The 17,443-nt window shown below is 41.3% G+C and overlaps 1 protein-coding gene across 1 annotated transcript in view; it reads right to left on the reverse strand.

Annotated features, from left to right (window-relative positions):
• Nucleotides 1-17,443, reverse strand: part of LOC124722880 (vacuolar protein sorting-associated protein 13A-like) — a 752,258-nt gene that overhangs the window by 224,451 nt on the left and 510,364 nt on the right. The gene's annotated exons all lie outside the window — the stretch shown is intronic.

The raw sequence follows: 17,443 nt of genomic DNA on the forward strand, positions 1-17,443 counted from the left end.
AATGGATCATGTCTTTGTCATGCTTTGTTTGCCAATGTAATGTAGGCAATATTCACTGAACAGTATATCTTGACTAGAAGTGATGGTTACACCTACGACCTTTTAACACTGATGTTCCTGATGATGCAGCCAGTTGTGTGTCAATAAAACAACAATTTTACCAGCTGTTGGTGGAATTATTCCTAACACAAGGCAGTTTACAGAATGGCAACTCAAGTGTTTATCCTTTACTGTGTTTTCCATGTAACAAATTTAATAAATTTTGTGTGTGTTTCTCTCTTTAAGAGGGCTAATCCCACATTTTCTAAGTGTAAATTCATTCAGTCTGTAGCACATTAGTTTCTCATTTGTTTTGTTTTGAAAGCAATGATCTGCTCATTTAGTAAGCCAACCAGTCGGACTCCAGCACCCTGCTGTAATATGAGTGCATCTACAGAGCCGAAAGGTATATGTTTATCCTATTCTACATTTTCCACATAGCATATTTATTAAATTTCATGCATGTTTCTCTGTTTAATATGGTTAATCTCATGTTTTTGTAAGTGTAAATTCATTCAGTCTGTAGTGCATTAGTTGCTCATTTGTTTTGTTTTGAAAGCAACCATCCATTCATTTAGCAAGCCAGTCAGTCAGGCTCCAGCACTCAGCTGTGATACAAATGCATCTACAGAGCGGTAAGTTAAGTGTTTATTCTTTCCCATGTTTTTGATGTAGTATATTTATTAAATTCCGGGTGTGTTTCTGGGTTTAAGAGGGTTGATCTTGCGTTTTTGTAAGTGTAAATTCATTCAGTCTTTAGTGCAATAGTTGCAAACTGAACAGCCAGCTACGTAACTATTTAATGCATCAGCATCCATTGGTGACACATTAGGAAAATAGCAAGTTGCATATCTAGGATTGTCTGCTTTTGTCGTTCACTTCTTCAGTTAGTCTTACTAGGATGTGTACTTGCTGTGTGCAGATGCAGGAGGAGCTGGCCGCAGTTTGCGAACAACTGAATGTGCTGTTGCCTATGGTCAGTCACCTTCAGACTGCAGCCTCAGGGTGTACCAATGGCTGACAATCTGACACATTGCATGGGACACCTAAAGTGTGACTTGTTTTGTCCGTGGCTCTGCTTCTGAGGCACATCGTAGTGCACACAATGTGGAGGATCCAACCTCACAACAGGGTGGGGGGTAGTGGTAATGCGTTCATGTCGCTCGAGGCAGAGGGAGAATGTGGAGACTGGCTGCATGGCCTTGCCCACTTATCCTGTGAGTGGACAGGTGGCCACTCCTTCAGAACAGTCTGAGCAGGCACACAGGGGAGGAGTTTACTGGTTACTGGGAGCTCCAAAGATAGACACGTTCTGGAGCCCCTTAGGCAAGTAGCCAATGTACACTCCGTATTTCTGCCAGAGTGTAGAGGTGGCCTTTCTGGTGGCTCATGTTGGCACCAATGACACCTGTCGCATGGCTTCTGAGGCAATCATCAGTTCCTAAAGGCAGCTGGTGGAGGTTGTGAAGACTGCTGGCCTCAGCCGTGGGATACAAGCAGAGCTTGAATTTGCAGCATTGTTCCCAGAGTTGAACAGGGTCCTTTGGTTTGGAGCCAAGTGGAGGGCTGCAACCAAATGCTTCATTGATTCTGTGATGGTCATGGCTGCAGATTTCTAGAACTGCATTATCGTATGGGGATTTGTAGGACTTCCCTTGATAGGTCAGAGGTGCACTACACAAAGGCAGCAGCTACTTGATTAGCAGATTACTTGTGGAATGCACATGGGAGTTTTTTAGGCTAGGCATTAGCCATATGATTCACAGAAAGGGAAGTCAAACGGTGTTCCAAATAAAGACACTTCAACTGTCACAATTTTATCAGCAAACGGACAAAGTATTTGAAATAAAGTTCCTGAACTTACTGTCCTCCAAGAAAGTTCTCGAACTCAAATTATTCTTAGGGACTGACAGCTGGCTGAAAGCTGAAGTGGAAAGCTCTGAGAATGTATATTGGAAAGACTGATTAGAGGCCATAGGAGGGGTAGTTTTCATTGCAGTTGACAAAAATATTGTCTCTGTTGAAGTCAAAGATGAGTGTGACAGTGAAGTCATACGGTCGAGTGTAGCTCCAGGTGAAAGTAAGTTAATTGTTGGATGGTTTTACTAGCCACCTGATTCCACTGTGGCAGTTCTAGGCTCCTTCAAAGAAAGCCTAGGGTCAATTCTGCATAAATACTCAGATCATGCAATACTGGTTGTACTCGACTTTAACCTGCTGATTATACACTAGGATGTCTGTGGATTCGTTGCAGGGGGTACAGAATGACAATCATATGAAATACTTTTGAACACATTTTCTGAAAATTGTCTTGAGCAGCCAGCTCACACCCCTTCAAAATGGAAATATCTTTGACCTTGTAGCTATAAATAGGCGGAATCTTATCGACAATGTCAGTACAGAAACGGATTTGTGATCATGATGTCATTACAGTAACTATGATTAGAAAAGTTAATAAATCCACAAGAAGGCTAGGAGAGTGTTTCTGCTAGACAGCAAAAATAAGCAGTTATTAATGTCTTACTTAGACAGTGAATTGGCATCACTTACTACCAGTAAGATGGTGAACAGAAATTATGGGCAAAGTTTGAGCAGATTATAGATCGTGATCTGGAGAATTACACGCCTAGTAAGTGGATAGAGAATGTAAAAGACCCACCATGGTTCAACAACAAAATTTGTAAGATGCTGAGGAAGCAAAGACTGTTGCACTCTAGGTTCAAATGGGAATGAACAAACGATGACATGTGAAGGTTAGTAGAGATTTTTGCATCTCTGAAAAGGGATATGGGCAAAGCATACAACAACTACCACCGTCACACCTTAGTAAAAGATCTGGCAGAGAACCAAAGAACATTCTGATCATATGTAAAATCATTAAGCAAGTCTAAGACTCCCATTCAGTCCCTTGTTGACCAGTTTGGTGTGGCAGTTGAAGATAGCAAAATGAAAGGCAAAGTATTAAATTGCACATTCGAGAAACTGTTCACACATGAGAATTGTACAAGTATACTGTCATTTGACCATCGGACAGACTCCTGTATGGATGACAGAAATAAAAGCATGCCTGGCCTAGAGAAGCACCTTAAAGATTTAAAAATAAATAAATCACCAGGTCTGGATGTAATCCCAGTTCAATTTTACAAGGAGTACTCTGTGGCATTGGCCTCTTACCTTCTTGTATTTATCATGAATCTCTCGCCCAGCATGAAGCCTCAAGCAACTGGACTAAAGGATACGTGACTCCAGTATATAACAGAGGTAAAACAACAGACCAGCAAAATTACAGGCCAATATCCCTAACTGCTGTTTGCTGTAGAATCCTTAAAGATATTCTCAGTTCGAATATAATAAACCTTTGTGAGGCTAAGCAGCTTACGTCCACACATCAGCATGGTATTAGAAACCATCACTCATGCGAAACTCAGATTGCCCTTTCCTCACATGATATACTGAGAACTATGGATAAAGTGCAACAGCAGATTCCATGTTTCTAGATTTCTGGAAGTCATCTGACACAGTGCCCCATTTCAGGCTGTTAATAAAGGTGGTATATTGTCCACAATGGTGAGTGTTCATCAGAGAGAAGTGTACTGTCAGGAGTGTCCAACGGAAGTGTGATAGGACCACTGTTGTTCTCTACATACATAAATGATATGGTGGATATGGTGGGCAGCAGTCTGCAGTTGTTTGCTGATGATGCATGCCATGGTGTATGGTAAGGTATTGAAGTTGATGTTGAGTGACTGTAGGGGGATACAAGAGAACTTAGACAAAATTTCCAGTTGGTGTGATGATTGACAGCTAGCCCTAAATGTGGAAAAATGTAAGTTAGCTGGCCGTAGTGGCCGTGCGGTTCTAGGCGCTACAGTCTGGAGCCGAGCGACCGCTTCGGTCGCAGGTTCGAATCCTGCCTCGGGCATGGATGTGTGTGATGTCCTTAGGTTAGTTAGGTTTAATTAGTTCTAAGTTCTAGGCGACTGATGTCCTCAGAAGTTAAGTCGCATAGTGCTCAGAGCCATTTGAACCATTTTTTGTAAGTTAATGCAGATGAGTAGGAAGATAAACCTGTAATGTTTGGATACAGTATTACTAGCATCCAGCTTGGAAAAGTCAAGTCGTTTAAATATCTGGGTGTAACATTGTGTGTGATATGAGTTGGAACAAGCATGTGCAAAATGTGGTAGAAAAGGCAAATGGTTGACTTCAGTTTATTGGGAGAATTTTAGGACTGTAAAGGAGACTGCATATAGGTCGCTGGTACGATCTATCCTTGAGTACTGCTCACTGCATATAGGACGCTGGTGCCATCTATTCTTGAGTACTGCTTGAGTGTTTGGGATCCGTACTAGGCCAGATTGAAGAAAGAGACAAGGAATTCAGACGAGGGCAGATAGATTTGTTATTGGTAGCTTCGAACAACATGTAAGTGTTATGAAGATGCTTTGGGAACTCAAATGGGAATCCCTATAGGTAAGGTGACATTCTTTCCAAGAAACACTACTGAGAAAATTTAGAGAACCGGCATTTGAAGCTGACTGCAGAACAATTCTACAGCTGCCAACATATATACATTGCATGGAAGGACCACGAAAATACGAGAAATTAGGGCTCACATGGAGGGATATAGACAGACATTTTTCCTTCGCTAACTTTGCGAGTGGAACAGAAAAGGAGATAACAAGTAGTGGTACAGGGTACCCTCTGCCACACACCACAAAGTGGCTTGTGGAGTAAATATGTAAACATAGATGTACACATCATGCCTTTCAACAGCAGTGGAAGCCCAGAGTATAAAATATTTTGTAACAGTGTTTTATGTTTATAGCTAGGCAGTTTCCAGTACAGAAAATCTATGAGAATATATTTAAATTTGCTAAAATCCTTAAAACATTTGTCCTATGAATTTCATACCTGGATAAGACTAGTACTTGGTATCACACTATACATATGACCTGGTACCCTTGTGAAGTAATTCTGCTGAGTTGTCCACTCCTTTTGTCAATTCTAAGCAATTGTGTGACATTGAATCCATTGCTTCATACAGAAAATTCTATTGTATGAATGAAGAGTCTCGCGTCCTTCCTACTGCGCTGCCGCGATGAGAAGACCATTCCACAATTTGCTATGGTATGTCATCATATCAACACCGCTGCCACCAGGAGGTTATTTCGTCTTGCCAGCTTTGCATTATTATGAGAAAGAGTTCACAACACAAGGCAACAGCTGGATGCAATTGGATGTGCTCTTATGGCCTTGCAGCTGCAGTTATCAAGAACACTCACAGCTTTGGACTGGGAATCTGTCGATGATGCTACGGTTTCTCAACTGACGTCAGCACAGAAACGAACTACAGAGAAGCAGAAAGGAAAGATCAGCTGCCTTTCGCAACAACAACATGGCACGGGACCACAGATCTTTAGAACATACCGTCATCAACTTGACGGCGAGAGATATAGACATGGGTGCAATGTCGGCACTTAAGAAAGGACGTAATTTCGCACCTTCACTGTGGGACATTCCTGTCTGTGAAATAATAAGTGGTGTTGAACAGGCAGTCCACAAGCTCCCACATGAAACAGCGGACGAAATACGGCGAGAAACCTGCCGTATACTGACAAAGATGAAGTTACCAGCATCCAACATGACCAGGGCTGAGCGCAACAGCCTTCGAGCACTACATAATGATGAAAGCATTGTGGTACTTCCTGCTGACAATGCTGCCATAATTATGGAGTTCGAGGACTATGATACAAAGATCTGTGCGCTACTGAACAAAGATACTTATCGGAAGCTCCCACATGACCAACACCAAGAATAGTAAGAAAAACATCAGAACTTCTTAAGTGATCTTCAGGGGAAGACAGTGTGGTTAAGAATCTTCTCCCACAGGTGCCTAGACCACCTACTGCTTATGGTTTACCGAAGATACACAAGGACAGGACACCATTTCACCTTATTGTGTCCACAATAGGTTCTCAAACATAAAATTGGCCAAGCTCCTCGCTCCACTTGTGGGACACTGTGAACATCATATAAAAAACTCAGTAGGATTTATCAGCAGAATCAACTGTCTACGCCTTAGTGAGGATGATATTATGGTCAGTTTTGATGTAGTGGCACTGTTTACGAATGCGCCTGTCAAAGACGCTTTGGACCTAATTTCCCAGTACTTTGTAAGTGACCTGGTTGAGCTATTTAGGCACACTCTTAAGTCCTCCTATTTCGTGTACAACAGCCAGTATTACGATCAGACAGGTGGCGTAGCAATGGGTAGCCTGTTGGCGCCAGTTGTTGCAAACCTCTTCATGGAGAGTTTTGAGGATATTGTCATTGATACTGCGCCATTGTGGCCAAAGTGTTTCTTTTGATACGTTGACGGCAGGTTCGTCATTTGGCCACATGGACGCAACAAACTAGATGAGTTTTTGGAACACCTCAATGGCATCAACAGTAATATCCAGTTCACCATGGAGGTGGAAAAAGATAATGCATTCCACTTCCTCAACGTCCTTGTCCACCGTAAATGAAATCGGTGCCTTGGCCACAGTGTCTACAGAAAACCCACCCACACAGACCTGTCCCTGCATGCCACCAGCCATCATCATCCAGCACAGAAGGGCACAGTGTTACAAACATTGGTGCATCATGCAAGAATAATATCAGACAACGAAAATCTACCACATGAACTGAGCCACCTACGCAAGGTTTTCAGGAATAACATTTACAGCGCCCATTAAGTGAAAGAAGTGATTTCTGGGAAATATCAGAATAAGACCACCAATGAAGAGCAGGAAAAGAAACTTGCTTCGCTGCCATTCTGTGGCTCTGTGTCGGGCAAGACAAGCCGCCTGTTGAAAAGACACAAGATCTAATCAATCTTCAGGCCTCCAACGAAAATCCATCAATTACTGAGAGCAGTTAAAGATGCAGTAGGTCTCATAAAACCTGGAGTCTACAAAATACCTTTTGAGTCTGGCCAGAAGTACATCGGACAAACAGTGCGCACTGTGGAACAATGCAGGAAAGAACGTGAGAGGTATTATCGCCTACCCTATCCAGAGAAATCTGTGTTAGTTGAGCACGCGTTAGAAAATAGTCACCACATAAAATTTGATGATAACTCTGTTGTGGCTCGCACTAATGGCTTCTGGGACAGTTTAATAAAGGAAGCTATTGAAATAAAAATTACCGCTAACACCCTGAATTGAGACGGTGGCTTGCAGTTCTGCACTGAGTGGGATCCAGTGATCGTGCGGTTGAAGAGGGCCCATCGAACGCTGACTCAAAACATGCCCATATATAGCAATGTCATGGGCACCAGTGACGTCACAGCATATATAAGGGTGCACCAACATCCCACTGGCAGTTATAACACCTGACAATGGCCACAGAGTGCTTGCCAGAAAGCTTGTGTAGTTTTAAGCAATTGACGCAGTTGGAAACCCGAGAACATTTTATTCAGAAAATTCTATGTTCATCATAATCCAAATTTGCACGTGGCTAAAATTAGCTTTGATGTAATATGACACACACTTTCAGCTAAACCATAAAATTGCTTGAAATTATCTCTTTTCTTACCTGTCATTTTACTTACATTTACGCTGTCAACCTTCATCACCTGATAAAATTTTTTGCTTTTGGCTCCCTTTTTAGAAGTTATTCCAACAATTATTAATTATTTTTGAAAGTCAGAACAACCTCTTATTATCTGAGAAACAATAGCTATTGTGGCGGATAGGTAGCATGAAGTAATTCCACAAATCTTGATAAAAAAGTCTTTTGAAATAATTGAAGTATCTCAGTCAAAATATGAGATTATGGTACCTCTTTTCAGACAACCAGTTACACATAAAAGATAACCAGCCACCATAGCTGATGTTACTGATGGTGTGTGCTCAACTCAAGGTAAGCCAGTTCAAATCCTGGTGGTAGAAGAAATTTTCGCCACCTGTATTTGGCTCGAACGGTGAGGTAAGATAATAACATTAAGCTCCTCCTCACCAAACATTGCGCTACTGTCCTGATATAAGATCCAAATTTTTCCATAGTGTAATGGAGTAAGGGCATATGAGCATAGGAGACTACTGATGGTGATCCATCCATCTGGTCATAATGTAAACCCAATGGCCCCTTAGTGCTATTTGAGAGGAGTAGGGTATATGCTGGGACCAAGTTTCACCCTCCCTTATCTCTCTCTCTCTCTCTCTCTCTCTCTCTCTCTCTCTCTCTCTCTTTCTCTCCCCCCCCCCCCCCCCACACACACACACACACACATTCATAACAGTTGCTTATACTCAACAGACACACTTAACACAGAACTCACATTTCAAAAAGGAAAGAAACCATTGTGTGCAAAGGAAGAAAAATGTTTCCAATTTTACTTGTACCTAAAATACGATGTTTTTATAATATTAATGAATCAAAACATTGAGAGAAATGTATTAATGACTTTTAGAATACTTTGAGTAGACATACCTCAATTTCAGATTTGTACTCTCGTAATCCAATGCAACCATTTGACATAAATAATAATATTGTGTCAAATTTTTAGCTTGGCATTTTTGAACTAGTAGTGATTATTGTATCTGTATGTTTAGCCCTATTGTACTCATGTCAGACCAGTTCAAGAAATATAATATAAACATGATTTGCATATGAACAGAACTGGCAATATATGAGGGACCCAGATTTTTATTCTGCTGCACATTGAAACTGGCTTTCAGCACAGTATGAAATTATGTAAGTGTTTATTTTTCATTTACTGCAGTAATTACAAAATATAACAATTTTTGACATCCGTAAGTGAAAATGAGCAAGTTTAGTTATTATGTGATGTGAACCCACCTCACATCAAAGTATGTACACTGAGTAGCACGAAAAATGCAACATGTGTAATTATCTATTTAATCAAAGCATACCACATTATCCGATTTTTTAGGTGGGGTATGTCATTGACACTGCTTTGGGGGGAAACAATGAAGCTATGATTTTTTTGTCACACTTTCCTCAATTGTTTGTTCCTGCACAACCTGAAAAAAAACAGCACTAGTTTAAAGACAATAATGTTATCCTGCTCTAGTAGTACTTATTGCTGAACCTTTTATTGTTCCCCTTTCAGTCACACATCATCGTAAGATTTTTCTGTGATTGTTGTAATCAGCACCCTGGAGTAAACACGCTGAAATAAGCCATAAAGATGGTACAGATCATGTTGCTTTGATGAAAGATGGTTGAAGTACGCACTACATTGCAGAAGTGTTGAAAACTACACCTTCTACAATTTCTAGATCAATAGCAAAGTACTAGAAGCCACACAAGGAAACCAGCATCCAGTCCACAAAGAGCAACACATAGAAGTGATTACCACTTCTAACAACTTCAAATTCTCTGTAACCATCACATCTCCACAGTTGAAACACAAAATCAACTTTATCAAGTTTGAGTGGTCAAGGTTAGTGCAAGAACCACTCACACCACAACTGGAGAGTACAATAATAATAGCAAGTGTTGTTAACTGGTGAGTAATGATATGGTCTGTGGTCACCTGTTTGTAGAGAGAGGATTTGGAGAAGGCCTGGTGAGAGGCATTCATTTGCACATTTTCATTCAGGATGCCTTTTCAGGATGGTTATGATGGTCTGGGCAGGAAACAGTATGACTGCAAGGACAGAGCTGGTCTTTGTGGGCTGTTGGAGCATTACAGCAAATTGATATGTGGAGAGAATCCTTTCAGAGCATGTCGTGTATTTTGCACTATGTACTGGTGCTGGTTTTACACAAATACATTACAGCACATGGCCACATGTTGCAAGTATTGTGCAAGACTTCTTGGATGAAGCACACTTTCATATTATGATTCCTCAAGAGGTTATTTCAGCATTCATCAGGAGCATGCCTGAAAGGGTAATACACACTTTTGAAGAAGGGAAGAGTAGGGAACAAAAACAGAGGAGCATTACCTCTATGAGCTTCCTCAAAATTTGGTTGAAGTATCAATCCATTCATGTTACTTCTGTATCTCTGACTTAATTTGTATATAATCACTGTTTTCCATGTTTAAAAATAGATTTATTTTAGAAATTTAAGTTTTGTGTTTCTTATCAGTAATTGTAACAGATAATTTGGTTTACAAGCTGTAGTGGTTCACCTGCTTTATTTTCTTTGTTGTTGTCCTTGGTGTCGACATACTGTCTGAAGAAACTGGGGTTGGATGTGGAACTGCTGTCTATTATAAGTGATGTAGCCGACAGATGCACAGTTGCATTTCACGGTCTTTTACTTTCACTTTTCACAAGCCCCCATATACGCATTTATATGGACAGTGCATTATTGTTTAACTTTTGATTAGCCTCATTAATAGTTTGCAGGGGAACAGCCACTTACTGCTACAATAGTTTACTGTTGAATGTCTATGTGAAGTAAAAACATACCCACAATGTCCACAGTTATTTTGGAATAATCAGATACATATGGAGCAGACACTGTCATTGGTTTAACACACAGCCTATTGGTGTCGTTCTAACCATCACAAGTTCCTCATCTGAAACTTGGTTGTGGACTGACTCTCTCATGAGCAAAAACCGGTCCTTGTTCATCATCACAATAATAGGTACTGAAACTCATTCGGTAAATAATGTGTACAGTTTGGTTGATACCCTAGCAATGATGCCAACTAGTCGCCATTACAAAAGAAACTACCTCAGCTGAAGCTGGGCAGAGTATCAGAGGGTATTGGCAGTAACAGATAGTGGTCGGTCCAACAGTAAGTGTTTCACTGAATGTTCCTTTCTAATAATATTTTGGTGGCATCACTAATGGTAATCATATTATGATGAATCTGACATATGATTTTATTTGTGCAGGATAAACAAAAAAAACATTTATGAAAGTTTTTTTTTTGTTATTTAGACAACAATATACCACCTCTAACACCAAACGAGGCCATGGACCTCCAACTCTGGATGAAATGATATCAACAAAGATAAGTATACCCATAGGACTGATGGATTTGGGTATCTACTAATGGATGTTTGATTAAATTACAGAAAATACAGGTAGGTTGATAACATCCAGATCATGGTTTTTCTTGTAGCTGCTGGCTTACACTCCTCCCACACTGGTATTTTGGAGCAGAATTCTTCTTTTCCTACTTTGGTTTTCTCTTGATTTGTTTGTAGGGTTCCTAGTGTTGCTTTATTGCACCATTTATTTTTCTACAATTATATGACACTCATTAAATTTAATTGATGAAAGGAGAAAAATATAAAAATGTGGCAAATAAAGCAGGTGAAAGGGAATACAAATGTCTAAAAAGTGAGACTTACAGGAAGTCCAAAATGGCTAAGCAGGAATGGCTAGAGGACAAATGTAAGGATTTAGAAGCATATTTCACTCATACTACCTACAGGTAAATTAAAGATGCCTTTGGAGAAAAGAGAAGCAACTGTACGAACGTCAAGACCTCAACTGGAAAACCAGTCCTACGCAAAGAAGGGAAGGCAAAAGGTGGAAGGAGTATATAGAGGGTCTACACCAAGGAGATGAACTTGAAAGCAATTTTATAGAAATGGAAGAGGACATAGTTGAAAGTGTGATGAGAGATATGATACTGTGAGAAAAATCTGATACAGCACTGAAAGACATAAGTCAAAAAATAAATAAATAAATAAAAGCCAAGGCCCCAGGAGTATACAACATTCTCTCAGAACTACTGATAGCGTTGGGAGAGCCAGCCATGACAAAACTCTTCCACCTGGTTTCCAAGATGTATGAGACAAGTGAAATACCCTCAAACTTCAAAAAGAATATAATTCAAATTCCAAAGAAAGCAGGTGCTCACAGGTGTGAATATTGCCAAACTATCAGTTTAATAAGTCATAGTTGCAAATACTAACATGAATTATTTACAAAAGCATGTAAAAACTGTGAAAAGCCAACCTTGTGAAAGACCAGTTTGGATTCCAGAAAAATGTATGAAGACATGAGGCAGTACTGACCTATCACTTATCTTAGAAGATAGGTTAAGGAAAGACAAATCTAGTTATAACAACTATAGGCACAGAGAAAGCTTTCGACAATGTTCACTGAAATTATATCTTTGAAATCCTGACAGTATCAGGGGTAAAATACAGTGAGCAAAAGGCTATTTACAACTTGTACTGAAATCAGACAGCAGTTGTAGGTGTTGAGGGGCTTGAAAGGGAAGCAGTGGTTGAGAAGGGAGTCAGATAAGGTTGCGACCTATACATCTACATCTGCATCTACATGACTACTCTGCAATTCACATTTAAGAGCTTGGCAGAGGGTTCATCGAACCACAATCATACTATCTCTCTCTACCATTCCACTCCCGAACAGCGCGCGGGAAAAACGAACACCCAAACCTTTCTGTTCGAGCTCTGATTTCTCTTATTTTATTTTGATGATCATTCCTACCTATGTAGGTTGGGCCGAACAAAATATTTTCTCATTCGGAAGAGAAAGTTGGCGACTGAAATTTCGTAAATAGATCTCGCCGCGACGAAAAAGTCTTTGCTTAAATGACTTCCATCCCAACTCGCATATCATATCTGCCACACTCTCTCCCCTATTATGTGATAATACAAAACAAGCTGCCCTTTCTTGCACCTTTTCGATGTCCTCCGTCAGTCCCACCTGGTAAGGATCCCACACAGCGCAGCAATATTTTAATGGAGGACGAATGAGTGTAGTGTAAGCTGTCTCTTTAGTGGACTTGTTGCATCTTCTAAGTGTCCTGCCAATGAAACGCAACCTTTGGCTCGCCTTCCCGACAATATTATCTATGTGGTCTTTCCAACTGAAGTTGTTCGTAATTTTAACACCCAGGTACTTAGTTGAATTGACAGCCTTGAGAATTGTACTATTTATCGAGTAATCGAATTCCAACGGATTTCTTTTGGAACTCATGTGGATCACCCCACACTTTTCGTTATTTAGCGTCAACTGCTACCTGCCACACCATACAGAAATCTTTTCTAAATCGCTTTGCAACTGATACTGGTCTTCGGATGACCTTACTAGACGGTAAATTACAGCATCATCTGCAAACAACCTAAGAGAACTGCTCAGATTGTCACCCAGGTCATTTATATAGATCAGGAACAGCAGAGGTCCCAGGACGCTTCCCTGCGGAACACCTGATATCACTTCAGTTTTACTCGATGATTTGCCGTCTATTACTACGAACTGTGACCTTCATGACAGGAATTCACGAATCCAGTCGCACAACTGAGATGATACCCCATAGGTCCGCAGCTTGATTAGAAGTCGCTTGTGAGGAATGGTGTCAAAAGCTTTCCGGAAATCTAGAAATATGAAATCAACTTGAGATCCCCTGTCAATATGGACCATTAGTTCGTGCGAATAAAGAGCTAGCTGCATTGCACAAGAACGATGTTTTCTGAAACCATGCTGATTACGTATCAATAGATCGTTCCCTTCGAGGTGATTCATAATGTTTGAATACAATATATGCTCCAAAACCCTACTGCAAACAGACATCAATGATATAGGTCTGTAGTTCAATGGATTACTCCTACTACCCTTCTTAAACACTGGTGCGACCTGCGCAATTTTCCAATCTGTAGGTACAGATCTATCGGTGAGCAAGTGGTTGTATATGATTGCTAAGTAGGGAGCTATTGTATCAGCGTAATCTGAAAGGAACCTAATCGGTATACAATCTGGACCTGAAGACTTGCCCGTATCAAGCGATTTGAGTTGTTTCGCAACCCCTAAGATATCTACTTCTAAGAAACTCATGCTAGCAGCTGTTCATGTTTTAAATTCTGGAATATTCCATTCATCTTCCCTGGTGAAGGAATTTTGGAAAACTGCGTTCAATAACTCCGCTTTAGCAGCACAGTCGTCGGTAACAGTACCATTGGCATTGCGCAGCGAAGGTATTGACTGCGTCTTGCCGCTTGTGTATTTCTTCGAATTTTCTACCAAATTTCGAGACAATGTTTCGTTGTGGAACCCATTAAAGGTATCTCGCATTGAAGTGCATTCCAAGTTTCGCGCGTCTGTAAACTTTAGCTAATATTCGGGATTTCGCGTTCTTCTGAACTTCGCATGCTTTTACCGTTGCCTCTGCAACAGCGTTCGGACCTGTTTTGTGTACCATGGGGGATCAGTTCCATCTCTTACCAATTTATGAGGCATGAATCTCTCAATTGCTGTTGCTACTATATCTTTGAATTTGAGCCACATATTGTCTACATTTGCATAGTGAGATCAGAAGGAATGGAGATTGTCTCTTAGGAAGGCTTCTAGTGACACTTTATCCGTTTTTTTAAATAAAATTATTTTGCGTTTGTTTCTGGTGGATTTAGAAGAAACGGTATTGAGCCTAGCGACAATGACCTTATGATCACTGATCCCTGTATCAGTCATTATGCTCTCTATCAGCTCTGGATTGTTTGTGGCTAAGAGGTCAATTGTGTTTTTGCAACCATTTACAATTCGCGTGGGTTCGTGGACTAACTGCTCGAAATAATTTTCTGAGAAAGCATTTAGGACAATCTCGGAAGATGTTTTCTGCCTACCACCAGTTATAAACAAGTATTTTTGCCAACATATCGATGGAAGGTTGAAGTCCCCACCAACTATAACTGTATGAGTGGGGTATTTATTTGTTACAAGACTCTAATTTTCTCTGAACTTTTCAGCAACTATATCATCGGAGTCTGGGGGTCGGTAGAAGGAGCCAATTATTAACTTAGTTCGGCTGTTTAGTATAACCTCCACCCATACCAATTCGCACGGAGTATCCACTTCGACTTCACTACAAGATAAACCACTACTGACAGACACAAACATTCCACCACCAATTCTGCCTAATCTATCTTTCCTGAACACCGTCTGAGACTTCATAAAAATTTCTGCAGAACTTATTTCAGGCTTTAGCCAGCTTTCTGTACCTATAACGATTTCAGCTTCTGTGCTTTCTATTAGCGCTTGAAGCTCAGGGACTTTCTCAGCACAACTACAACAATTTACAACTACAAATCCGACTGCTCCTTGATCCAAGCACGTCCTGTATTTGCCATGCACCCTTTGAGATTGCAGCCCACCCCGGACTTTCCCAAGGCCTTCTAACCTAAAAAAACTGCCCATTCCATGCCACACAGCCTCCGCTACCCGTGTAGCTGCCAGATGAGTGTAGTGAACTCCTGACCTATTCAGTGGTACCTGAAACCCCACCACCCTATGGCGCAAGTCAAGGAATCTGCAGCCAACACGGTCGCAAAACCGTCTGAGCCTCTGATTCAGAGCCTCCACCCGGCTCTGCACCAAAGGTCCGCAGTCGGTTCTGTCAACGATGCTGCAGATGGTGAGCTCTGCCTTCATCTCGTAAGCAAGACCGGCAGCCTTCACCAAATCAGATAGCTGCTGGAATCCAGAGAGAATTTCCTCAGATCCAAAGCGACACAAGTCATTAGTGCCGACATGTGCCACCACCTGCAGCTGCCTGCACCCTGTACTCTTCATGGCATCCAGAAGGACCCTTTCCACATCAGGAATGACTCCACCCGGAATGCACATGGAGTGCACACTGGATTTCTGCCCTCCTTAGCCGCCATATCCCTAAGGGGCCCCATTACGCGCCTAACATTGGAGCTCCCAACTACCAATAAGCCCACCCTCTGTGATTGCCCAGACCTTGAAGGCTGAGAATCATCCTCTGAAACAGGGCAGGCAGCTGCATCTGGCTCAGCCAGAGACAGTGCCTGAAACCTCTTTGTCAGACGCACCGGGTAGACTTTCTGAACAGCCTCCGGGGACGTCTTTCGCTGCCTGCCATGTCTTGGAACGACCTCCCAATCAACCACAGGTGAGGGCTCAGCCCCACTGCGGGCAGCAACCGGGCCAACCACAGCGGCAGACCGATCTGGGGACAGACGGGACGAGGTTGACATCCCCGTGATACCCAAGTCCGGCTCCCCACAGTGGCGCCGATTGGCAACAGCCTCAAGCTGCGCGACCGAAGTCAGGGCCACTTGCAGCTGTGAGCGAAGGGATGCCAACTCAGCCCTCATCCGAACACAGCAATCACAGTCCCTGTCCATTCTAATCAATGTTGAACAACAGTTACTGAAACACGAGTCCGTGCCTAGATAACGCAAGGGAAACTCGCAAAGAATGTATTAACTAACCTGTACAAATGCCTAACGACTGCGCTATAGCCGGCATTCTGGCATTATTAAGTCTGTCAATATGCACATTGCACATGCAGTAAAGGAAACAAAAAAAAAAGTTTGGAGTAGGAAGTAAAGTTCAGGGACAAGAAATAAAAATTTTTTAAGTTTGCCGATGACATTGCAATCCTGCCAGAGACAGCAAAGGACCTGGAAGAGCTGCTGAATGGAGTGGAAAGTGTCTTGAAACAAGTATATAGGTGACATCAACAAAAGCAAAATGAGGATAATGGAATGTAGTTGATTCTGAATTAAATCAGGTGATTCTAAGGAAATTAGGTTAGGAAATGAGACACTTCAAGTAGTAGATGAGTTCTTCTCTTTGGGTATCAAAATAACTGATGATGGCCAGAGTAGTGAGGATACAAAATGTAGACTGGAAATGGCAAGAAAAGTGTTTCTCAGGAAAAGAAATTTGTTAACATCGAGTATGAATTTAAGTGTCAGGAAGTCTTTTCTGAAGGTATTTGTATGGAGTTTAGCCATGTATGGAAATGAAATATGGGTGATAAACAGCTTATACAAGATAAGGATAGAAGCTTTTGAAATATGGTGCTACAGAAGAATGCTCAAGATAAAATTGGTAGATCACATAACCAATGAGAAGGTGCTGAACACAATTTGTGATAAAAGAAGTTTGTGGTGCAACATGACTAGAAGAAGGAATCGGTTGGTAAAGGTTGGTAGAACACATTCTGACACAACAAGAGATCAATTTGGTATTGGAGGGAAGAGAGAGAGAGAGAGAGAGAGAGAGAGAGAGAGAGAGAGAGAGAGAGAGAGAGAGAGAGAGTGTGTGTGTGTGTGTGTGTGTGTGTGTGTGTGTGTGTGTGTGTGTGTGTGTGTGTGTGTGGAGGGGGGGAGGGGGGGGGAGGCAAAAATTGTAGAGGGAGAACAAGAAATGAATGCAGTAAGCAAATTCAGAAGGATGGAAGTTGTAGTAGTTATTCGGAGATGAAGAGGCTTGCACAGGATAGAGTAGCATCAAACCAGTCTTTGGACTGAAGACTGCAACAACAATGATACCCTTCGATCTCTAATTCTGCTGATAATTAACATATATTAGTTACTTGAATTTTAAATTTTGCTTGTGGCTTCAAATCAATAAATTGTAAACTGGAAAACAATAAATACAGCAGAATGGCTAAAAAATGAAAATAAGAGAATAAAAAATTCATATT

Source organism: Schistocerca piceifrons, chromosome X (genome assembly GCF_021461385.2).
Source record: "Schistocerca piceifrons isolate TAMUIC-IGC-003096 chromosome X, iqSchPice1.1, whole genome shotgun sequence".
Classification (NCBI taxonomy): domain Eukaryota; kingdom Metazoa; phylum Arthropoda; class Insecta; order Orthoptera; family Acrididae; genus Schistocerca; species Schistocerca piceifrons.